This window comes from Protopterus annectens, chromosome 4.part0 (genome assembly GCF_019279795.1).
Source record: "Protopterus annectens isolate FY-2018-M chromosome 4.part0, PAN1.0, whole genome shotgun sequence".
Lineage (NCBI taxonomy): Eukaryota > Metazoa > Chordata > Ceratodontiformes > Protopteridae > Protopterus > Protopterus annectens.
In genome coordinates this window covers 1,041,920,470-1,041,946,620 of record NC_056733.1, presented here as the reverse complement: position 1 = coordinate 1,041,946,620, position 26,151 = coordinate 1,041,920,470, and the positions used below count along the sequence as shown (strand labels likewise).

At 41.1% G+C, this 26,151-nt stretch overlaps 1 protein-coding gene across 1 annotated transcript in view; it reads left to right on the top strand.

Annotated features, from left to right (window-relative positions):
* Nucleotides 1-26,151, top strand: part of LOC122799724 (neuropeptide Y receptor type 6-like) — a 604,927-nt gene that overhangs the window by 384,316 nt on the left and 194,460 nt on the right. The window contains exon 2 of the mRNA XM_044068977.1: nucleotides 25,222-25,367. The gene's annotated coding sequence lies outside the window, so the exon portion shown is untranslated. The remainder of the gene's footprint in view (nucleotides 1-25,221; nucleotides 25,368-26,151) is intronic.

Genomic DNA, 26,151 nt, shown 5'->3' with positions numbered 1-26,151 from the left:
CTTCCTCTAGAGGCAAATAATGTGACCTGATTTCCCCATTTCTCTAAGAACTTGCCCTAGTTTATTATGGTCAACTCAGTCAAAGGCTTTAAAGTACTCAATAAAGAACATTTTTTCTGGAACTCCTTCTTTTTGCTTTGGTCCAGCTGACGTGGGCAACTTGATCTCTTGTCCCACTCCTAAAACCAACTAGCACACCCGGCGGTTCTTGGTTCATATATTGTTGAAGTGTAGCATGCGATATTTTGAGTATTACATGCTAGCATGTGAAACAAGTGCAGCTGTTTGATAATTTGAATATTCTTTACCATTGTCCTTTTTGCAATTGGAATATATACTGACATTTTCCAATCCAACAGCAGCTATCCTGTTTTTCAACTTTGCTGGCAAATTCCATGCAACACTGCAGCAACATAACTTTGCGGAATGTTATACAACTCAGCTGGAATTCCATCACTTCTGCTAGCTTGTCATTACTAAGGATTTCTAGGGCCCAATTAACTTCAGTCTCCAGGATGCATGGCTCTACATCTGAGAGCACACCTTTGTGTATGTAAGTGATCAGAGAACATATCATCATGTATGTAAGTGATCAGAGAACACACCATGTATGTACGTGATCAGAGAACAAGCCTTTCTGTATGTAAGTGATCAGAGAACACACCATCATGTATGTAAGTGATCAGAGAACACACCATCATGTATGTAAGTGATCAGAGCAGTGGCAGATCCAGGAATCTGAGAAGGGGGAATGCAGTCTGGCTATTCAACTACCACAGGTGGGAGTGGGAATGTGGGATACTGTGTTTGTGGAGTGTCAAAAGGTCACCTTAAAATACTCTGACATCATGTGTGAAAAGACAACAATATAAATGCAGCTGCACAAGAGTTTGATGTTGGTGTTGTAGTAGAAACAGGTATTTCCTGTGCAACACACAGCAAATTTACAGATAGTATATGTTTTTTTTCAATGCATGCCTGGAAGAGATAATTGGTGGCCCATGCTAAGTCTCCTTCCATTGCATAGCTGACATAATCCTTGTTATAATCTAGGAAATAGCCAAACATCACAACCACCTTGTATAAATATATTTTCACCTACTTTGAATGCATGTGTTTAGCACCCTCAGGTTGCTTTTGGCTGTTTCAGTTGTTACCTGTAGAATATTATTCAGTTCTTCATGCTATTCTGACTGGTATTGTCACTTCAGACGTATTACACAGCATTTCAAATGCTACAGCAATTGGTTGTATACATGCACCTGTTAATGATAAATCACAGTGCTGTAGAACAGAGTCCTCACTCAGCTATCAGTTTTACATGGTGCCTATAGAAGGCTACACACCCTCATGTAGACCTTGGCATCATAATGTATGATGGAAAAAGTGAAAGTCCTTCCGATCTCTCACCTCCGACAACCCTATGGTACAACTGGACACACTGAACAGCTGTACAAGCTGCCCTCATAAGTAGCAGCCAGGTTCAAGGAAGACCAGTGTGAGGCTTTACCTCGGTTTAATTTTTTCAGATGTTTTTTGAAGGGGTGCTGTTGCTTAAAGAACCACTTTGTAGGAATCCAACTGTAATTTGGTTTGTAGAGCATCGCCATCAGATCGGTGCCTGTTGCTATATAATCTACATTGCAATAATATTACATGACTGCTTTATAAAATGCATTAATGTGTTTTTGTGTCACCCATTGCACAATTGTTACAAAATGTATAGTCAAAACCAGTTCTCAACAAATAAATGAACACTAGAAGGTTGTGCTGATTATTTCATTCTGCACTTAATGCATATCTCTCAACATCTTAATACAAGACATCTGGACAAATCCAAACATAATGGAGGGACAGATTTTAAATATTGCTCTTATAACCTTAGAAAGCTAGAATAAAAGGTTTTGTATTGGTGTGCATTTTCAGAATTATATAAAGTCTGAAACTCAAAGTATCAGTCTCGTTTGAAGTAAAGATCAGACCTGACATCCCCACAGGAGCAAAAAAACTGAAAAATGTTGCCAAAGCAAACTATAACCTACTAAGTGATAGCATAAAAAGTTTCAAAGCCTCTGCTAACACAGCCAACAATGACTCCTATGCAGAAGAGTACACAAATGCCATATATAGCCACATAAACAAATGTATTGACTCAGCTGTACCTGACAGAATTAAAACCAGGTCCTCCCAAAAAAAATAGCCACCCTGGTGCAGTGTAAGTATAAATAAGTTATATAACAAAAGAAAGAAACTTATATCTAACAACAGGAGGGAACTTACTCAACAGAGGAAGAATGCCCTCCACAGCTTGAACAAGAAAATCAGATATCTTGTAAAGTCCTCTGAGGATAGTTACGAGACTAAATTAACATTTCCAGCTAAAGACAACCATAAGGCATTCTTTAGACATATGTGAAACCTAAAAGGGAATGCCCAGCTGTGTGCCAAACTTATAGCAGATGGTACCACTCAGATGGAACCTGAGGAAATTATCACCCTGCTAGATGACGGATTTAGCAATAACTTCACCTCCCTAGCCCCACCAGCCATATCACAAAGCAATCCTGACACCAGTTCTCTATTGAGTATCTCCGAACAACAGGTCATACAAGTGCTCTCCAAAGCCAAAAACACAGCCTCAATGGGACCAGATAGCATCCCAGATTGTTTACTAAACAATCTAAAACAAAACCTAGTGAAACTACTTGGCACTCTCTTTAACCTCAGCCTGAGCACTGGCTTTGGTCCAGCAGAGAGGAGGATCATCACCATCATCATCAGCTTCCTTTTTCCCATTTTTTCTACATGGGTTCGGGGTATCGTGTCAACTGTCACCAACTCACTCGATTCAGTGCCACACTCCTGCCTTCTTCAATACTCATGCCTGACTGTCGCAGAACTTCTTTCATACAATCCATCCATGTCTTTGCTGGATGTCCTCATTTCCTCTTACCTTCTTCCTGTTTGTCCCAAATCTTCCTCACCAGATTGTCTTCTGCTTTTCTACACATGTGCCCAAACCACCATAATCTGTTCTCTTTGATCTCTCCTGCAATTGGAGCTACTTTGGCTTCTGCTCTTATGTCCTCATTTCTTCATCTGTCCCATAGTGTGCATCCTACCACCCTTCTCAGGCACTTCATTTCTATCACCTCTAGCTTCTTCAACTGTTCTGTCTTTACTGCCCAGGTTTCTGTACCATACAGTAGTACTGGTCGCACCACTGTCTTGTACACCTTACATTTCAGCTTATTTGGCATTCTTCTGTCATATACTACACCTGATATTCTATGCCAGTTGGCTGCAGCCCCTCTGATTCTAGCATTGACCTCTTCATTCAGACTTCCCTTCTCCTCAACTAGCCCTCCTAGATACTTGAAGCTGTTTATCTGTTCCACTATCTTCCCTTCTATCTCTATTCTCAACTTCTTCTGATTTCTCCAGTTTGCTGCCATTACCACCATCTTATTCCGTGCTTAGTTTCATCCCATGTGCCTTCCCTTTTGCATTACATTCTCCTAACATTTGCTGAAGTTCTAGCTCAGAGTCAGCCTGTACTGCCACATCATCTGCATACAGCAACTTTGTTGATCTGTCCCCGCCAACCTGTTTGCTAATATAATCCATCACCAGTATGAACAGCAGTGGGCTCAGAGCTGAACCCTGGTGTACACCCACTCCCACTGGGAACCCCTCTGTGAGGCAGAACACTGTTTGTACTTGAGTCATTGGGTCCTTGTACATAGCCTGCACTAATTCTGCCAGTGTTTCTGGGACTTCAAACAACCGCAGTACTGTCCAGATCAGCTTTCTTGGGACCTTGTCATATGCTTTCTCCAAGTCTAGGAATGCCCAGTTGGACTCTCTCCTCATCTCTAACTTCTTCTCAAGTATCTGTCTCACTGCAAACATCAGGTCAATTGTGCTGCATCCTGATCTGAATCTGAACTGCTCATCTCCCACCTTACATTCTACTACTCTGCTTATCTGTTTTCAATCACCCTCTCCAGAACTTTCAAGCAATGTGACAGGAGTTTGAGACCTCTGTACTGCCCACAGTTGCGGATCTTCCCTTTGTTCCTGTACATTGGCATGAATATGCTTATTCTCCAGTCATCTGGGATATGCCTTTCTCTCCACACTGCTAAGACTACCCTCAGGAGTCATCTCTCCCCTATCTCACCCAGCATCTTTATCATATCTGCTGTGACCTCATCTTAGCCTGCTGCTTTCCCTGACTTCATTTCCCATAGTGCTGTTTTTACGTCTTCTAGGGAGGGTTCCTCTTCTTCTCTCATTATAGGCTGTTTCTGGGGCAATACAGCTTCTGTGCAGTTTTCTTTGTTCAGAAGCTGCTGGAAATACTCCTTCAATCTGCCTTTGATCTCCTGTGGACTGGTGAGCAGGTTGCTGCTGGCATACCTTATAAAGGGTGTCTGACTATCTTCTTTATCTTTCTGTCTTTGCTTTGCAACCTGATATAGTTTCTTTGTGCCACTTACTTAGCCACTTTCCAGAAGTTGGTAGAGTGCCTCTGATGCCCTATTCTTTGCTATTACAACTTCTTTCTTAGCTTTTTTGTTAGCCAACCAGTAGTCCTTCCTAGCCTGGTCAGTCTTTTTTATCTCCCACTTCTTTCTGCACTCCTTCTTTCTTTTGATGACTTCCTGGACTTCTGCATTCCACCACCAGCTTCCGTTATGTACTTTATTTCCATACCTGTCTCAGCCACATATCTTTTCCATAGTCATAACACATGCTGCTTTTAGGCACTGCCATTCTTGTTCAACTCCACCTATTTCCTCCTCTTCTTGGAGTGCTACTGCCCTGAGTAATTCCTTGAACTGTTGTACTTTCTCTCCAGTCATCTTCCAGGACTTCAGCCTGGTCTCTATTGACCTTAGAACTTTCTCTGACCACTGCTTGCAGCTGATTGTGGCAACTAGTGGTTTATGTTGTGAGCAGACTGTTTCACTGGGGATGACTTTGCAATCATGCATTCTACTCCAGTGCCTTTTCCTCACTAGGATGAAGTCTACCTAAGTTGCATGTTGGCTACTCTTGTATGTGATCTTGTGACTGTCTCTCTTTCTGAACCATGTGTTGGCTACTATCAAGCCATTTGCCAGACAGAAGTCTAAAATGGCTTCTCCTTCTTTATTCCTGTTGCCCTACCCATGTGGATCCAGACAGTCTTCATATCCTGTTCTGTCTGTCCTGATATGTGCATTCAAGTCACCCATTATCAACACCAATTCATGTTGTACTGCTTTATCTAGTAGGTCCTGCAACTGCTGTCTTAATGCACTCTTTTCCTCACTATCACAACCCTGCTGCGGGGCATAGGCTGAGATTATGAATACTGCCCTATCATTACACTGGGGTCTGATTGCCATGAGTCTGTCATTAATTCTGATGATATCCCTCACTGCCTTCTGAAGCCTCTCTCTCACCACAGTTCCTACACCATTTCTAGCCTATCCCCCTCCTGAGTAGTAGACTCTGGATCCCAAGCCAAGTGGCTTTGCTGCACTGCCCTTCCATCTCATCTCTTGGATACATAGGATGGGCAGCCTCCTCTGTATCATCATGTCATCCGCTTCCAAGCTGCGCTGTCAGTGAACCTTCATTAAGCAAAGCGATTCTAAGTTCATGTTTGGCAGGTTGGTTGGTTTTAAGTCCAGCTTTAGCTCAACAGAGCTATCCCAGGTAACCCAGGCTGGACAAGTAGACACCAGACGGCTAGTAGCTTATTGACCCATGGCTGCTGGACTTTATGTTGGGCAGACACTGGCCAATAGGGGCACATATACCCCTCCCACTGTTAGCAAGGGTTCCTGGCATAGGTCAGAGTAGGCTGGATCCTCAACCCACTTATCACCGGTAACTACCCATGCCTATTTTTGTGACATTAATCAATATGACCAAATCACCTAGAGCCATATTTAACACCATAGACTGGCTAACTCTGCCACAGCATGCAGTCTGTGATCTGTGTTCTCCTATCTTGAGGATACTGAGCACCACAGTAGATGCCCAAAGTAGGTGGTCTGTGCAACTCTTTCCCCTATAGGGTATCATGTGCAGTCTGTGCTGCTGCTCACAGCTCCATTTATTAGTGAGTTTAGATGGAAACACTCAGGATGCTTTTTCAGACATGAGAGAAACCCCATGGAGACACAGGGAGAACATGTAAACTCCAAACAGACATTAGTCTGAGGTCAGGATTGAACCTTGTACCTTGTGCATGGGAGGCAAAGAGCTTAACCATTATGCCAACTGATCAGTAACAGTAATCTCCATGCACAAAGGGGGTCCATCAACTGACCCAGGAAACTATGGACCCATAAGCCTAACCAGCATTATCTGCAAAGTCATGGAAAGAATCATTATGGACCTTATTAATAAGGACGCATGATCTTCAAACTCTTGAACCAACCCAGTTTGGTTTTATCATGGGTAAATCTTGCTTATTAAACCTGGACTTCTTTGAGAATGTCACCAAAGCCCCGGATAAGTGCAAAGTAGTATATACTGCCTATCTTGATTTAGTTAAGGATTTTGAGACAATTCTCCATTCAGGGATCATTGAAAAACTCACCCATACATCACTAGATGGGTAGCCAGCTCTGTCAAAGTTAGGAAGTCCACCTCCACCAGTAGACCAATTACCAGTGGGGTACCACAAGAATATGTGCTGGGTCCTTTACTGTTTGGAATCTATTTTTCTGAAGTCCGGGTAATGGCTTACAAGGTTTGCAGATGACTGCAAACTGGGTGCAATCATTGAGTCCTCCAATGATGTAAACATATTACAGAAGGGGCTGATGTGGATAAATGATTTGGGACAAAGCCACAAACTAAAACTAAATGCAAAAAATGCCTCATTATTCCCTTTGGCAAAGACGTAACCTCTGCTAATTATGATAATGACTACATTGAAACTGCACCAACACTCTAGTCATAGGTGACTCTACAGTCAGGCACACTGATGTTCCACTCACCAGGCTAAACAAGGAGAAAGTTACTGTCAGCTGCCTGTCAAGTGCCAGGATCTGCCACATAACACATGCACTCAGGTCACTCCACAACAAGTACAAATATGACTCTTTCATTGTCCATGTTGGTGTGAATGACCTGAGACATACCTCCCTGGACCACATGAAAAGGGACATGGAGGAGCTGACCGATCTTGTAGCCCAGACAGGTATGACCCTAGCCCTGAGTAGCATCTTGCCATCACCCAAAATGATACTACAGTACAAGGACAAAATGATTGACTTCAACAATTGGCTAAGCTTCTGGTGTCATTCTAAGGGGATCCAGTATCTGTCTGCTGGGATGACATGATCGACAAACCACGATGCTTTGCCAGAGATGGCCTGCACCTGTTGCCCCTGGGATTCCGGATACTGGCTGAGGCTCTAGCCACCCCTAAATTCACCACCGTAACAGGTACAAGCAAGAAGAATCTGAGGGTATTGCTACTCAATGTTAGAAGTCTAAACCTCAAAATGCACTCACTCGAGGCACTCCTTAAAATGGAGAACATCGACGTCTGTGCAGTGACAGAGACCTGGTTCAAGGCTCCAGAGAGTACCCCTGCATTACCAGGCTATAAGTCATACCATACCTTTCAGCCACCTAACCTGGACCAAAACACTAAAGGTGGAGTCGTGTCCATATTCATTAAGGATATCCACACCTCCAGGCTAGTTGCTCAGCATAATGCATCCGAGATTATCCAAGTGCAACTAACTCTGGGCAAGACCACAATCCAAACTGTAGCTTGCTACAGATCCCCCACCATGCCTCAGGATTCCCACTCCTCATTTCCTGATACACTGGAAAATATTAGGGTACATCCTAACACCCTAATAATGGGCAATTTCAACTACCCCACCATTAACTGGGAAAACTACTCATGTACCAACTCTTGTGCTCAACGTTTTCTGGAATTCATAAATTCCAATGCCTTGGATCAACTTATCCACACCCCCACCAGGGGCAGCAATATCCTAAACCTGGTTATTACCAACATGGGCAACTGGTGCTCCAGACCAGAGGTCAATTCTTTGTTGGTCAGATACAACCGCAAGCTAATCACCCTAGACATCCACATCCCTCCCACACCCCCCATTAGGAAAACCACCATAAAAACTTTCTCCAAAGCCAACTTCACACTTCTTAAGACTGAATTGGCAAACTTCATGACATCCATGCTGACAGATAATAGAGGTATGACTGCTGAATCCTACACAAATGTACTTTCTAAGCACTTACACGAGTGCATGGAACGTGCAATCCCTAACAGAACCAAGATGCTATCCTCGAAAAAAAGGAAGCCAATCTGGTGGTTCCCTGCCATAAACAAACTCTACAACAGAAGAAAGAAATTGTTGCAGAAAAGAGTAAAATCCCATGATTGAAGGAACTCCCTGGTCAGCCTCAGTAAGAAGCTGGAGATCCCTCATAAAATCCTCCAAAGCTAGTTACGAAAACAAAATTGCCACTGACTCAAAAGACCCACAGAGCATTCTATAGCTATGTCAAGAATCTCAATGGCAACACTCAGATCTGCTCTGAGTTACAGCACAATGGCACTAAATATAACGAACCAACTGATATTGCCAACATCCTGGTAGATAGGTTCAGTGCTAACTTTACCCCCCTCTCATCCCCTAAAGTGCCCATCTCTATACCAGAAGAATGCAAAGTTCATGTAATCATGGCTGCACAGGTAAAAAACACACTCTCCAAAGCCAATAACACAGCATCCATGGGACCTGACAACATCCCAGGCTGCGTTCTACATGAACTACAGAAAGAACTGGCACCCCACCTAAGTACCATGTTCAAGTCATAGCCTCACCTCAGGCTATGTGCCCACTGAATTGCTCACAGCGACGGTTATCCCACTCCACAAAGGGAGAGCCACCACGGACCCCAGAAACTACCGCCTCATTAGCCTGACGAGCCTGGTCTGCAAGGCTATGGAACGTATCATCATGGAACTTATAAACAATGACATTGGTAATCTCCAAACTCAGGATCCCACCCAGTTTGGGTTTGTAAAAGGCAGATCATGTCTCCTAAACCTGATAGACTTCTTTGAAGTGGTCACCAAAGCCATAGATGAGGGTAAGGTGGTTCACACAGCCTATCTAGATCTTGCCAAGGCTTTTGACACCATCCCCCACTCTGGAATTATAGATAAACTCACTAAACTAGATATAAATCCCTATGTCACAAGATTGGTTGCCATCTGGCCCACTGACAGAACCCACACTGTAAAAGTAGCAGACTTCAAATCCAACTTCAGACCAGTGACAAGTGGAGTACCACAGGGTTCAGTCCTGGGTCCTCTCCTGTTTGGTATCTACTTCTCTGAAGCACAGGCTAACACAGAAGGTCTTTGGCTAATGAAGTTCACAGATGATTGCAAACTAGGAGCCATAATCAAAAGTCCAAAAGATGTGGACATCCTTCAAAAGGGCCTCGCTGAGACAGATGCCTGATATCAAAGCCATGGCCTCAAACTCAATGCCAAAAAGTGCATTGTCATCTCTTTTGGTAAAAGCTCTGTACCCATGAATTACCACATAGGCGGTAGTGTACTTAACACCAAAAGTATGATAAGAGACCTTGGGACACAGGTGGACAGTAGTCTCTCCTTTGATAACACATCACCACAGTAGTCAGGAAATCCTTCTACGTGGCACACCTCATCACAAAGGTTTCTCATCCAGGAAAAAAGAGGTCATTGTTCCCCTCTACTCGTCACTCATTAGACCCATTATAGAGTACAATGACTCTTTTGGTATGTACCTCACAAGACATCTACAACAACTGGAAAGGCTACAGAAATACCTCACAAAGAGGATTACCGGCCTCAAACAGATGCCTTATGCAGACAGACTAAAAAAACTCCAGCTTTACTCCATCGCATATCACCTACTCAGAGGCGATCTCTGCCTAACACACAAAGCTATGTCAAACCCAGAGGTTTTGGACATGCTCCACTTAAAGAAATCCCAATCCCTCTGAGCTACATGCTCTAGGGACCTAAACCTTGTCACCACAATAAACAGAACATGCTGGAGGGATAGATTCCTGTCCCAGAGACTTCCCATACTCTGGAACAAACTACCTATCTATATCAAATAAAGCTCCTTATTAGCACTCTTCAAGAAAAATCTTGATGATTGGATGGGAGATAGGAACTTCACCCCGGGGATCACTTCTGTGGTTCTGCTCGATAGTAGCACAGGAAAATAATTTTCCTGGGTGGCAAAAGCCAGGGTACTTTTTGGCTAGGCTTATATAGGCCCTAGGGCCAATAGCCTAGTATATACCTATGAATTTATAAAGACAGCACCCCTCTAAGCTCAAACCCAGTAGCATGAGACTTGGGAACACAGGTTAATAGCAATCTAAACTTCAATCACCATGTGTCCATAGTGGTAAGGAAAGCCTTAGACATATATGCATCTCACTAGACACCTGAAACAACTGGAGAGACTACAGAGCTTTCTAACCAAGATAATCCAGGGCCTCCAAAACATGACTTACATGTATTAACTAGGGAAGTCTGACATGGAACAAGCCAATTTTCAGTGGATGCCTGGGGAGAAATGCTCCAGATGCAATTCTTTGTAATGTGGGAGGAAACCAGAGCACCTGGAGAAAGCCCACATGAACACAGGGAGGACATGCAGACTCCCGACAGAAAGCACCCCTGTCAAGAATAGAACCAGAGAACCTCTTGCTGTAAGGCAACAACATTAACCGTTAAACTACTGCGCCACATGAAAAGACTGAAAGCCTTGTCACTGTACACTGTATCATGCAGGCTGCTGAGAGGTGACCTGCGCTTGACCTGCAGAGCAGTCTCTGACTCTGCCCTAATGGAAATGCCACACATCTGCAAATCAAATGGGACAAGAGTCACTCACTCCAGGGATCTCAACTTCGACTGTGACATAAACAGAACATGTTGGAGAGACACATATATCTCCCAGAGATTGCCACTCTTTTGGAATAAACCCCCACTTCGACTGAAGTAGAGCTCCTCAGTGACCCTATTTAAGGTCAGTCTTGACAACTGGATGGGTGACCGTAAAGTCACACAGGGGGTGGAACCTATGTTTCGCATGGACAAGGGTAGTCAGTGCTGACCATAGAATTGCTCTGTTAATAATGACCCAACCATCTAACTATGGTCTATTAAGATACATTTTTTTTTTTACATGGCTAGGCTTGTAAAGACCCTAAGGCCATTAGCCTAGTAACCTCCTATGAGTCTATGAATCTATGAACCTATTTTTAGTGACTTCAGTCCTCAATGATTTACCAGAAAACCACACATTTTATGAGGAACAGACCAAAAATATAAGGCAAAAATCTGGACAGCTGAGAGGTTTGAGTGCAGTATTGTGTAAATACACAAAGACAGTGAAGGAAATCTGTCACAGATTAACAAGCACCTGTCAGTCTACAAAGACTGCTCTCTATCCAGAAAATTGACAGATACCATTGACTGTATTCAGTATCAGAAGTAAATACCACAAATGAAAATTGCTCAGGTTGTCTTCAGCTTCCGTAGTGAAATATTGATATCTAAAGATACCATACTGCCTTGTCCATTGTATGATACTAAGTGAAAAGAGAAATTGTTTTTAAAATGATTTTATATCCTTGTAGCACGAACAAAAAGCTGTAAGAGTTGCTGAAGCCTCTAGCAGATATCCAAAACGCACTGGTACTTAACGTATAAGCAGTTTATTTAAAACAAGTTAACATTTTCGTCACTTCACACAAGCAACTTCATCAGAAATAAAACCATTATACACATGCAGTTGTATTTAAAACATCCGCCTCTAAGCGGCATAATTATGTAACCAATCAACTTCTTAAGACAAACCTGATTAAAGTTTTGCCAAGAAATTTAAAGCACCACACAGTAAATTATCGGCATGACTCGAGCACTGAATAGTTATACAAAAATAGGTAAACAAATAAATCTCGCTCCAAGTTGTCTCTATGACCAATTACAGGATTTCATTGAGGGTGTAATAACCATAAAAATCTGTATCTGAATTATTGAAATAAGAAACAAATGTATTTTACAAACCTAGATAGACATAAACTAAACAGATGTGTTATAAAACTAATACAGCCCCGCACATATATATTTGAAACTAATACTACTGTCTCAAATAGCTCTTGAGCTTAAGTAAGCAGGCTATATTACAATTGTCATTTAGCCCTGGATAAGAGAATGCATTGACAGTTGCCATACTAATTCACGGCATTCTAAAACTAGGGAAGTCGGTCCTCCTCTAATATCACAAATAACTTGGTCGATTACTAAGAATTGGAAAGAATGCCCTGTGTGGGTATTAATGTGTTTTGCTAAAGCGTTTTCTCCTTTATTCTTTGATATGGCATACATATGTTCATAAATTCTCTCCTTTAGTTTACGATCTGTTTTTCCTACATAAAATGCAGGACAGTTGTTACAGACAGCTAAATAAACAATACTTTTAGAGTTACAATCAAATTTATATTTTATCTGATGTGTTCTCCCATTTATTTCAAATGTATACCCTGTTTTAACGTGTTTGCACATATTACAGGCACCGCAATGAAAGGTGCCTCTTGTTCTACTGTTATTTTTAACTCTTAGTTCATTTGATTCAAGAAAGGACTTTAAATTTGTACCCCTCCTATAAATTATTGTCGGATGATATCCAATTCTTTCTCCCAGCCTGATGTCTTTATATAGTAGAAACCAATTCTCCTTAAGGATAGATCTTACTTGTTCACTGTCATTACTATATGTAGTAATGAAACTAGATCTATAACAATGGATAAACCCCACATTGCCTACCTTTTTGTGGGTAGTACGAAAAGATTCACTATCCAGAAGGCTTATATCCTGTATATCATTAGATGTACCTACTATATTCATATCCAGCTCGTTATTGAAGTTCTTTACTTGTAATATAGGTTTAAAGATACCTGATTTACGTTTATTTATGACTTCTACTGATAAGTCATTAACTAGACAAGTAGGATAACCTCTATTTACAAACATGTTACTCAAAAGTTCTCATTCAGCTAAAAAAATCTGTTTCTAGAGAACACATCCTCGCTGCTTTGACCAATTGGCCCTTAACAATAGAGCGTTTTTGTTTAGGAGGGTGAGCACTAGAATAATGTAAGAATGAATTACAATAAGTTGGTTTTCTATATATAGTCGAACGTAAGTTGTTATCGACTAGAACTTTTGTTAATTTAACATCTAAGTAGTCAATGCTGGAAGTGTTGAATTTTGATGTAAACTGGAAGAAAGAAGTAGTAGAATTTAAGTAGTCAACAAATTTAACCGCTGCTTCTTTATCTCCATTGAAAACAATAAATATGTCATCCAGAAATCTCGTGTAATACACGAGTAAATTCTATATGTCAGGCTGATTAAAGATAAATTGTTTCTCCCAATACGCTACCACCACGTTGGCTAGACTTGCTCCACATGGTGAGCCCATTGCTACTCCTTGTTTTTGTAAATAATGTTGATCATTGATTATAAAAAAATTGTTTGTCAAGATGATATCTATAAGTTCTGAAACCATCTCAATGTCTGCAATGGGAGCATTCTTATCTTTCATCATTAAAGCTGTCCATTCAACTGCTTCCATATGTGGAATGGAAGTATAAAGATCGACTACATCTATGGTCAAAAAGTTATAGTCATTGTTGAAGGACAAGCTATTGAGGCTTTCCAAAAATGGCCATGAGTCTTTACAGACTTGTGGAATCTCCTTAAGGTATTTTTGGAGAATGGTGTCTACTACTTTAGCACATGGGTAAGTTAAGGATGCTCTACCATCAATGAGTGGTCTCATTGGTGGATGCAAAATATCTTTGTGAATTTTTGGAATCCCAAACATCACTGGTAGTTTGGGTAAAGGAATATTAATATAATTAAACAAATCCATATCTATCCTAGCTTCAATAAATAGGTCTCGAAAATAGTTTTTAACCCTATATAGAGCTTTATTATAGACATTTAATGAGACTTTACTATAAGCTGGATTGTCTAGTACCTCTTCCATATGTAATATGTATAAACAGATGCTTGGTGCCAGAGCCATGGACTCAAGCTTAATGCCAAGAAATGTATAGTTATCTCCTTTGGGAAAAAACATGTATCCATGAATTACCACATAGGTGGCAGTACACTAAATGGGTCTATATTGAATCACCGAACACTTAAAAAAGCGAACGCTGATTCATCGACCCCATGCAAGCAAAAGCTTACAATCTCGAACACTCAGAACAGCAATTTTTTTCCCCAGGGGAAAAAAAATCGCTGTTCTGAGAAACACACGCACACCACAAACTATTTCTAATGTGGGGGGTGAAGCCCCCCACATCCCCCCTACTAAAATATACCAACTCCAAGACTGCACTACAGTAACGAAGAAGGCAAAATACCGAAGGCATCCAAGCGATTTCTTTCTCAGGGAAAGAATTCGCTTATATGCCGCTTCCGTATTTTGCTGTTTCGCGCTATAAAGTTCGATTAAGATGCATTCAAGAGAATGCATCTTTGATCAGCTAATAGGGAACCCACTAAATACTGAAAGTGTGAGGAGAGACTTAGGGACACAGGTGGACAGTGGTCTCACCTCGATAACCACATTCCCACAACAGTCAGAAAAGCCTTCTATGTGGCACACCTCATCACTAAGGGCTTTTCATCCAGAAAAAAGGAGGTCATTGCCCCACTGTACTCATCCCTCATTAGACCCATTATAGAGTACAACACCCCATTTGGTATGTACCTCACAAGACATCTGCAACAGCTGGAAAGGCTGCAGAAATACTGCACTAAAAGAATCACAGGCCTAAAGCAGATGCCCTATGCTGACCGTCTAAAAAATCAAGCTATACTCTGTGGCATATCGTCTACTCAGAAGCTATCTCTGCTTAACATAGAAGGCCATGTAAAACCCTGAGCTGTTAAACATGCTCCACTTAAAGAAATCCCAATCCCTCACAGCCACATGCTCCAGGGGGTCTAAACCTTGTCATCACAATGAACAGAACATGCTGGAGGGATAGGTTCCTGACCCAGAGACTCCTCAGACTTTGGAATAGACTGCCCATACATGTCAAGCAGAGTGCCTCTTTGGCCCTCTTCAAAAGGAACCTTGATGATTGGATGGGAGATAGGAAATTCACTCCGGGGATCACATCAGTCACCCTGCTAGACAGGGGTCCAGGGAAGTAAACATTGTGGGAAGAAATATCCAGGGAATTGTTATGGCTAGGCTTGTATAGGCCCTAGGGCCGATAGCCTAGTACCAACCTTTGAACCTATGAACCTATGAACCTATGACCCTATGAATCTATGAACATATGAACCTATGAACCTATGACCCTATGTTAGCAGGCTTAACTCTCAGAATTTGCTAGGGCTTGTAGTAGCTTCAGAACTTCTCATGCTTTCCTCAAGCTCAAAATTTCTGTGACCCTTCCTGAACAACAAAATCAGCAAAACAATTTGGTGAACTGAGAGAGCAAGAGAGAGAGAGAGAGAGAGAGAGAAAGAGAGACAGAGAGCACACAGGTCATTCCCATTACTGGTTGTTGCATACCTGTAATGGGAATATGGTGCACATTTTCCTTTTCTGTCCTAATAATTACCACCCAACCAACACGTCATCACTTTTTGCTCTTACACCATATATGCTAGTTGGAATTAAAGTTGTCAGGATTTGAAACCAGACACAATGGGTAGGTCATGTTCGAGTTGATAAAGTACTGGGAGGACTGAAAATGAAAGAATGAAGAAGCATAGGGTTGTCTGCAGCTGTGTCTAGATAGGAAAAATCTACACTTATTATAGTAAGTAAAAGAGTTTATAAATTTGCTGTTTATAAAGTTGCAAGTTAGAAAATTACATGTTGCAAATGTTTTAAGGCTAAACGGGCCAGATTTAAATGCAGACATTGGTAGTTTAGGACATCTTTGCCCCATATTTTCAACACTGTTTACTTCAAAGAGAAAAGTGCTGCCACACAATAATCAACACAGGGTATACAAAATTAAAAATGACCAGTAAGTTTACACTTAAAATTATTCTATTTGTTTTCTGTTCTCCACAACAACAAGACTTTGCATTTGTGGAGAACATAAAAGATGTAAAGCTTTAGATATCTGCTCTTCCATTTACGGTGCACGTTACTTCAATGCTAGGCTCATCTATCAACCCAGCGATTCACTCATCACACCTGCTAAGAGAAGGATTATTAAGTGGGCTGCCTCACTTCAGATGTTTTATGCCAGTAAAACAGGCACAACCATCACCGCAGCCAGACTAAAACCATTGTATTTAACAATGCACCTTGACCAAAAGTCACTCTTATCCAATACCACAAATTATCATGTTCAGTATTGCAGCATGCATATTGCAACTTTTGCTCGAAGAGGCTGACATTTTTTACATTCATACACATTTCTTCTGTACCTCTATAATGAGATTATACACTTGCTCCTTTATTAAAGGAAGGGAAGTACAAAAGAGATATACATGAGTGTAAAAAAAGAACAGGTTGTTAAAATAATTTAATTTATTGCTAACATTTTAAAGGAATCAAAGCAGAACGTAACTGTAGGGCATCAACCAAGTCTCTCAGCTGTAATGCTTCAGTGCCTTCTTTCAAACCCTGCTGAAGACAAAAAAATTACCTCAGGGTCTCTGAGAAGTGCTATTCCTCAATGATTGATGGATTGCAGCAGTTCTCTAAACAGAATGTGATCAATTTATCTGACCTTTTTGTTCTGCTGGATGAATTTTACAAAAAAATATAACTATTTTTTTTTTCAACAAGTCTGTATGACCCAACACACAATGCGCTTTCACTCACCTATAACAGACATGCAGCTGGAGGAGCAGTTCTGGGTCATAATATAGATCACATGACTGCAACCTCCAGTTGCATCTCTGATGTGTCTTTCACAGAAAAAAAGTTGGCAAGTTGAAATGGAAAAATGTACTATTGTGGTGGTGCATTTTCTGGTTTCAACAAAATAATAGTTCAGTGCATTTCTGTGCTTTCTTTATGACCACAGAGTTATGCACAGCTTTAAAGGGGGGATATTGCACCTCCCTGCACCCATGCCTAAATCTGCCACTGCAGAGAACACACCTTGTGTATGTAAGTGATCAGAGAGCACACCTTTGTATATGTAAGTCATCAGAGAACACACCTTTTAAGTGATCAGAGAACACACCTTTGTATATGTAAGTGATTAGAGAACATACAGGGGTGTATGTTAGTGATCAGAGAATATACCATTGTGTATGTAAGTTGGGGCTTCTTATGTATATTCCTGCCACCTCTTCTTAATATCTTCTGCTTCTGTTAGGTCCCTCCCATCACTGTCTGTTATCACGCCCATTTTTACTGTGAAATTTCCCTTAAAATTACCAGTCTTGTTCAACATCTGTGTTCTTCCACGTCTTTGTTCTGCTCATTTAAATATGCCTGTTTATTTCCTCTTGCTGCTCACTGAAACTCTGCAATCAGTTTAATATATTTTCCTGTCTTCTTTGCCCTTTGCTGTCCTTTCTTCAACCACTTTTAAAGTCTCCACAGACGTCCACTTCGTCTTCTTGATCTTCTTTTATTTGGAATATTTATGTTGTCAGCACCTGGACATTATAATGAACTTCTGTCCATACATCTATAGATACTCTGTCCACCAGATGTAATCCTTTAACTGTATTCTTCATCTCCAAATGCATATTCATTTGTAATATTGTTGAGCTCATATCTCACTGGCCTTGACATTTTCATTGTCGTCTTTAATTTAATTGTAAACTTTGCAATGAAATGATGATGGCCTAAGCACAAATCAGACCCATTTTTTTGCTGACAACATAGACCCCTTTTATCTATTTTATATACATATATATATATATATATATATATATATATATATATATATATATATATATACATATATATATATATATATATATATATATATCTACATATATGGCACTTACGTATTATCGCAACCAGATTTTTGCAGTTGAGAAATGCCCATACTTCAAGAGAAACGAGTGCATAAAACACTCAAAAGAGCTATTGAAAGTCCTTACTGCTGCTGAAAAACATTAGTTTAGCTTCGGGAACAGGAACAATACAAAAAAATCCTCTTCCTGTTCAGCATGCATTACAGACGCATGCTTGAATTATCATGGCTGCTGTCGTACTAATGAATGGAATATTTTGACTGTGAAGAAGGAATCCTTCAGATAAGGAAAACACAGAGACAAAAAAAATGTGGCTTTGGTAAACTCTTTATTTTTATTTTAACAATGTTTTAATTGGTCTTGAAAAGAATCATTGAATTATTATTGCTTTTAAATTGTGAGGTTGGATGATGTTGACAGCTGATTCCGTGGTCATTTTTCTATGAAAAACTTGGCAGGACTGATGTTTTTGATTTGTGAAGGTAGCCTGTTCTGACAAAATCACATACTACTTCAGCGATCATTGATTTTATCACTACTATAATGATGTTGATAGTAAAAGAAAACTACCGAAAGAACTATGTGGTGGAAAACTGTCAACAATTACAGTCAGTATTGTTGGAACGTGCAGCAGGTGGACTTGAAATAATAAATATGCTTGCGGTAAAGTGCTGAAAGAAACATGGACACAATGTTTTTTACATTTTGTTGATATAAGGAAAGAAAACACACTTTTGTGGTACAAAAATAGACATTCTACAACAGTTTTACAACATTAACTAGCATATTTAATGATCGTGAAGCAACCGCTATTAGGTTCATAGGTTCATACTAGGCTATCCGCCCTAGGGCATTTATAAGCCTAGCCAGAGTGTGTTTGGCTTTCGCCACCCATTTTAAATTAATTTTGCTATGCCCTTTTTCGAGGTTAGTATACTGTGCCTCTGTCTAACAGTGACACAGAAGTGATACCCGGGGTAAACCTACGATCTCCCATCCACTCATCAAGATTCCTCTTGAAGAGAGTCAATGAGGGACTCTGCCTAACCTGGACTGGGATTTTATTCCAGAGTGAAGGGAGCCCCTGGGTTATGAATCTGTCCCTCCAGCATGTCCTATTTATTTCAGTGCTGAGGTTCAAGTCTCTCGAGCACGTAGCTCGATGGGATTTGGATTTTCTGAGGTGCAGCATGTCCATTAATTCCGGGTTGGACATGGCTTTATACGTCAGGCACAGATCGCCTCTGAGCAGGCGGTATGCCACTGAGTAGAGCTGGAGTTTCTTTAACCGGGCAGCATATGGCATCTGTTTGAGCCCTTTGATCTTCTTGGTGAGGTACTTTTGGGGTCTTTCCAGTTGCTGCAGGTGTCTGGTAAGGTACATCCCAAAAGGGGCATTGTACTCAATTATGGGCCTGATGAGGGATGAGTAAAGAGGCACGATGACCTCCCCTGATCTAGATGTGAATCCCTTCATGATTAGGTGGGCTATATAAAATGTTTTTCTAACCACTTTGGCCACGTGGTTGTCAAATGAGAGATTGCTATCAACTTGGGTCCCTAATTACTTCTTCTGTACTTAATGGATTACCACATATGTGGTAATTTGTGGGCCCTTTGTTTTTGCCAAAGGGGATTACTATACACCTTTTGGCATTTAGCTTGAGGCCATGGCTCTGGCACCAGTTGTCTGTTTCTATGAGGCCCTTTTGGAGGATGCTTGTGTCGGCTGGAGAGTCGATTATGGCGCCCAGTTTGCAGTCATCTGCGAACTTAGTCAGCCACAGTCCTTCTGTGTTGGCCTGTACCTCCGAGAAATATATACCGAACAAGAGAGGTCCCAGGACTGAGCCTTGTGGGACGCCACTTGTAACTGGTTTGGAATCTGACATGGCTCCAGCAATTCTAACCATGTGGGTTCTGTCCTTGAGCCAGTTTGTAACCCATCTAGTGACATAGGGGTTTATATTTAAGCTGGTGAGCTTATCTATAATGCCCGAGTGGGGTATTGTATCGAAGGCTTTTGCGAGGTCCAGGTAGGCTGTGTGGACAACCTTCCCCTCGTCAATGGCCTTGGTGACTGTTTCAAAGAAATTGACCAGGTTTAAGAGGCAGGATCTGCCCTTAACAAAGCCGAACTGGGTAGGATCCACTGTCTGTAGGTCCCCAATATCTTTATTTATGAGGTCCATGATGATCCTTTCCATAGCTTTGCAGACCAAGCTAGTCAGGCTTATGGGGCGATAGTTTCCACCTTTGTGGAGAGGGACCACTGTTGCTGTACGCCACTGTTTGGGTACATATCCTGTAGTAAGGCTGAGATTGAACGGTAGTTTTATGTTTGGGTTTAGCTCTTCTTGGAGTTCATGTAGGACGTAGCCGTGGACACCATCTGGTCCCATTGATGTTGTGTTTTTTGCTTTGGAGAGGGCGGCTCTTACCTGAGCATCTGAGATGTCAGGGGGGCAGCACTCTGCTGGGATAGATATTTGCCCTTTTGGTGGGAGAAGTTTGCGCTGAACCTGTCAGCTAGGATGTTGGCAATGTCTGTGGGTTCGATGTATTTTTTGTCATTTTGGACTAATTCTGAGCATATCTGGGAATTCCCACCCAGGTTCCTAACATAACTAAAGAAAGCCTTGTGATTATCCTTAGTGTCCTGTGCAATTTTTCTCTCAAAGCTGGCCTTAGACGATTTTATGACTGCCCGTAGTTTTTTGCTAATACTGATCAGAGATGCCTTCCCTTTTTGGGATTTTGCTCTATCATGTAGTAGCTTCCTCCTTCTATTGTATAGTTTGTTTATGGCTGGGGTCCACCAGACAGGACGTCTGCCTTTGGAGGATTGGGTCTTGGTTTTATTTGGGATTGCATGATCCATGCATTCCTGAAGGTGTTCATAGAATGCGTTTATAAAGGATTCTGTGGTCTGGGCCATATTTTCCACAGGCTCGGAGGCTTTGAAGGATTCCACCTCGGTTTTGAGGAGTGTGAAATTTTCTTTAGAGAAGTTTTTCACTGTTATTTTCTGGGCAGGGGGTGGGGTTGGGATGTGAATATCCAGTGAGATTAGTTTATGGTCTGATCTTACCAGTGAGGGATACACTTCTGGTCTGGAGCATAAAGTCCCCATGTTGGTGATGATTAGGTCCAGTATGTTTTCCCCTCTTGTGGGAGTGGTAACAAGTTGTTCCATAGCATTTGAGTTTATAAATTCTAGGAACCTTTGGGCTAGGGTGTTAGAGCTAGAGTAATGCTCCCAGTCTATGTTTGGGTAGTTGAAGTCGCCCAATATAATGGTGTTTGGAGAGACCTTCATATTTTCCAGTGTTCTCAGGAAGGCTGAGTGGGGTTCCTGGGTTTGGGAGGGTGGTCTGTAGCAGGCTATAAACTGGAAGGCAGTTTTACCCACTGTTAGTTGCACATGGATAGTCTCTGATGCTTTGTGCTGTGCCACCAACATGGAGGTGTGGGTATCTTTGACGAATATTGATACTCCCCCTCCTTTTGTGGTTCGGTCCAAGTTTTGGGGCCGAAAGGCATGGTACGAGGTATAACCTGGTAGTGCTGGAGTGCTCTTGGGAGCCTTGAACAAGGTTTCTGTTACTGCACAGATATCGATGTTCTCCATGCTAAGGAGAGTTTCGAGTGCATCCATCTTGAGGTTTAGACTTCTGGCGTTGAGTAGCATTACTCTTAGTTTCTTATCCCTTGTGATACCTATGGAGGTGGGTTTGTCTTTTGAGCCTTGCCTAAAAAAGGCACTATGGGGGAAGCAAGAGCCTTTGCCAATATCCGAAAGCCCAGGGGTGACAAGTGCAAGCCGTCCCTAGCGAAGCATCGTGGCTTGTCGAGCATGTCATCCCAGGCTGACAGGCATTGGATCCCCTTTGAATGACACCAATACTTAAGCCAATTGTTGAAATTGATCATCTTGTCTTCATATTGTGGCATCATTCTTGGTGAGGGTAAGATGCTACTCAAGGTCAGGGTCATACCGGCCTGGGCTACATGCTCAGAGATCTCCTCTATGTCTCTTTTCATGTAGTCCAGGGAGGTACATCTCAGGTCATTCACACCAGCATGGACAATGACCGAGTCATATTTGTACTTGCCTTGGAGTGACCTGAGTGCTTGTGTTATGTGGTGGATCCTAGCGCCCGACAGGCAGCTCACCATGACCATCTCCTTGTTCAGCCTGGTGAGGGGGACATCAGTGTGCCTGACGATAGAGTCACCTATTACAAGTGTATTGCCGTTAAAAATTTGGTTGCGATAATACGTAAGTACCATATATACAGAACCTTTCCATCTATGCTGTATATGCTCCTGCGAGGGTTTTGCCAAGTTGCCAGAAAGTTTGCTGCTTCTAATAAAGTGAGCAATTGCTGATAGTTTTGTCATGTGTTTTTATTTTAACAGCACTGACAACTTTACTACAGGAACATAATATACCCTTTCTTTACTGTTCCTAAGTGACTTTAATGGATGCTGTTTAATATCAGGATATGTAGCTGCTTCTGCAGAATCACTCAACTGGATTTGGACATCAGTCTCTAACATTCATGAATTTCATGACTAGATGTAGCAGACTTGAATTAGTAATGGAGTTTTTTTTTTCTTTTTGCCTGGCCATACTATTAGTATTTTCAGTAACTATCAATACAAGTCATTTTTAGTTTGATGGAAAAATAGTGTGCCAGATCTTGTAAATAAATCAGAATTGTGTTCCTTCTGACAACTTTCTGTCTGTGCTTAGCAATCTTATATCACCACTGAATGAACTCTGTTCTTCAGACTTTATCCTGTGCTCTGCATGGATGTGTGAACCATTGTCTGTACAAACAGACTGACCTTGCAGCTGTGTGATTCATTGTCTCCATGTATGTGTGAATTATTCTGTCTGATTGCACTGTGCCATTTAACACACTACTCCTGACATCTGCACATTGTGATTTCTCTGAATTTTGCCCGCCAGTTACTAAACAGTCCTTCCTAATATGTCAGGTTGCTGATCCAGAACCATACATGGGTCATCTAGCCCTCTGTGCTGTTCCTCAAACTCAACTGTAAGTTGAGAAGCAAAAAGAAAAAGGCTCATTCTGTTCTGACTGGCACTCCTAAAATTTAGAAGCCAACCAGGTCCCATTTCTGAACACCTCAAATTCGAGCTGAGAAGCCAAAAAAGGAGAGTGCTTCTGCTTTTAAAACTGGAGCAAGCAGCTTTCGACAACTTATACTGCACACAAAGCACTAAGGCACTTCAGTACTGCAGTCCTGACCAAAAAGCAGTATCACAATTCATGTCAGTAACTGCATTCAGAAATGCACTACTGATCGATCAGCATCTCCTAATCATACCCCCTAATACCTTACACCAGGGGCAGTTGTCCCCTTCACCCCACTCTAGCCATTCTACTCTGCTAACCTGACAGACTGTGAAATAATAAACTGTACTCTTCAGACAAAGAGTACAGTTTATTATTTCGCAGTCTGTCAGATTAGCAGAGTAGAATGGCTAGACAGTTTATTATTTCACATATTGTCAGATTAGCAGAGTAGAATGGCTAGAGTGGGGTAAAGGGGACAACTGCCCCTAGTGTAAGGTATTAGGGGGTATGATTAGGAGATGCTGATCTATCAGTAGTGCATTTCTTAATGCAGTTACTAAAATGAATTGTGATACTGCTTTTTTGGCCAGAACTGCAGTACTGAAGTGCCTTAGTGCTTTGTGTGTAGTATAAGTTGTAGCAAGCTGCTTGCTACAGTTTTAAAAGCAGAAGCACTCCCCCTTTTTTTTTTTGGTGCAGCGGTTAGCATTGTCACCTCACAGCATGAAGCTCTCCGGTTCATTTCTCAGCTGGAGTGCCTTCTGTGTGGAGTCTGCATGTCCTCCCTGTGATTGACTGAAAATCAAAAGACATGTAGGTAGGTGCATGAGTGTGTGTGTGTGTGTGTGTGTGTGTGTGTGTGTGTGTGTGTGTGTGTGTGTGTGTGTGTGTGTGTGTGTGTGTGTGTGTGTGTGTGCCTTCTCTGAAGGTTGGGCACCGGGCTGGCAACTTGACACAGTAAAAATTCACTGCCAATCATAAGTGGACCATCGATCTGATGTGGCAATCCCTAACTGGGAAAAGACAAAAGACTCTTTGTTGTCAGACAAACAGCACAATTCAAGTTAACACAATACTGTCAGCCTGTGTTCCAAATTAATCAGTAATGAGGGGTTTGACAAAAACAAGGAATGTGTTTGAATGAACTGTCAGTAATGATGTCACATTTAGCTCAAAGTAGTGATGTCACATTTAGCTCACAGTAATGCTGTTACATTTAGCTCAGTGTCTAGTTTAAATGTGTTAAGTATCCCAGTAATGAGCAGCTTTTCAGTCTAGTGATCTTTACACTGGCACAGCAGTTTACTTTCTGACCCAGTGAAGAGATTATGTGAATTTCAACACACAATTTGACAACATACACAAACATAATACATGGGTCAGGCTGGATATTAGGCATGCTATCATTTGGACAACCATTACATTTATTTGCCTCAGTCACTTGTAAAACAGCTTATCTATACTTGGATGCATATAGAAACTGATTGGCTTGACCACACTTCTCACACTCTCTATTAAGAGCTAAGCATGGCATTTATGTGTTGATAACCATGATTTGATCAAAATGATGGCTGGCATGTTTTCTTTCTTTCATTTTGTTTCATAAAGCATGAATAATTTCTTAAGTTAAATTTTGTTTTTTTTTTGCCTTTACAATGCTGTTTGATCTATTACCAATACACTTTTAGCTTAATTTTAATTTTACATGTATTTGTATCTTCTGCAAGCTCTTTTACCCAAATACTGGTAAAGTTTGGTTCTCTACAGTGAAAGCTTCCTCAGCTGTTAAGTCAGAGTCGGACAAAAGTTGTGCTCTTACTTTGTTTTATTTTATGCCACATACAATTCTAGCAGCAGTGAGCCATGCAAACTGTCAAACTCACAGTCTGTGGCTCTGACATCAGTCACATAATATGTCAATAGAGTCTTGTGAATCCAGATTTCTAGTGAAAAACTGTTGTTCTTCAGTAAGCTTAAATGCACTAAATACTTTATCTGCACCACCATTTTCCTCATGTGGAAACGTTTCATTTTGTACTTCTTTACTCTTTTCAGACAACTCAAAAGATATGATGTAAAGAATGAGCTGCGACCATTTCTTACATGTTTCTGCTGTTACACTGAAGGCCTCATGATGCCCGGGGTAGTAATGATAGAATGGAACCAATGGCTAATATACAGCAGCTGTTACAAGAATTAAGGTAATTCATATTTTAAGAAGTATATTGTTTCAGTACATCTTAACTGTCCAGACTTTCTCAGAATGCCCAGATTTATGCATTATTCATTTACTCTGTTCCTCATAAAATGTGTGGTTTTCTGACAAATCACTGAGGATTGAAGACACTGAATAATGACATACATGTGAGTTTCAGACTTCATATCTTCAGAAAAATGCATGCCAACACAAATATTGTAATTCTAGCAGTTTGAACAATTTATAAGAGCAAAATTTTAAATCTACTCCTGTTATGGGGCCTTTGCTCCACATTATTTTAAGCCTTTTCCAGATTTTTGTGATAAGAGGTTGTAAAGTGCATGATAAGTCATGAACGTGAAACTATGATCTAAAAAGTAGTATTATAATGAGGTAAGTGTCCATTTAATGGCAAGACACACTAGCTTGGTTACACAGTACCTTATTTCTTCCATTCTTAATTTTCTGCTAAGAAAGCAGACTGGGTGTTCTTCATCTACTTCTATTCCTAAGTCTACTTCAGATGTATAGCTGTATACAACAAAGACTTTATCACAGTCAGGGCAATTAATACTCACTCTAAACATAAGATGTTTTTCAGTCAGTAAAGCCCCACCCCCAACCCCATCATGCCTTTTGTAAAATCTGTTAGAAGACAGGTTACAGCAAAAAAGCTGAATGCAAACTTTCTATACTAGTGTTAGGAATGCTTTCACTTGATGTTTAGTTCTGGGTATCTGCCATTTTTTGGCAACCTCTCTCTTGTTCATATGTGGTTTAATTGCCCA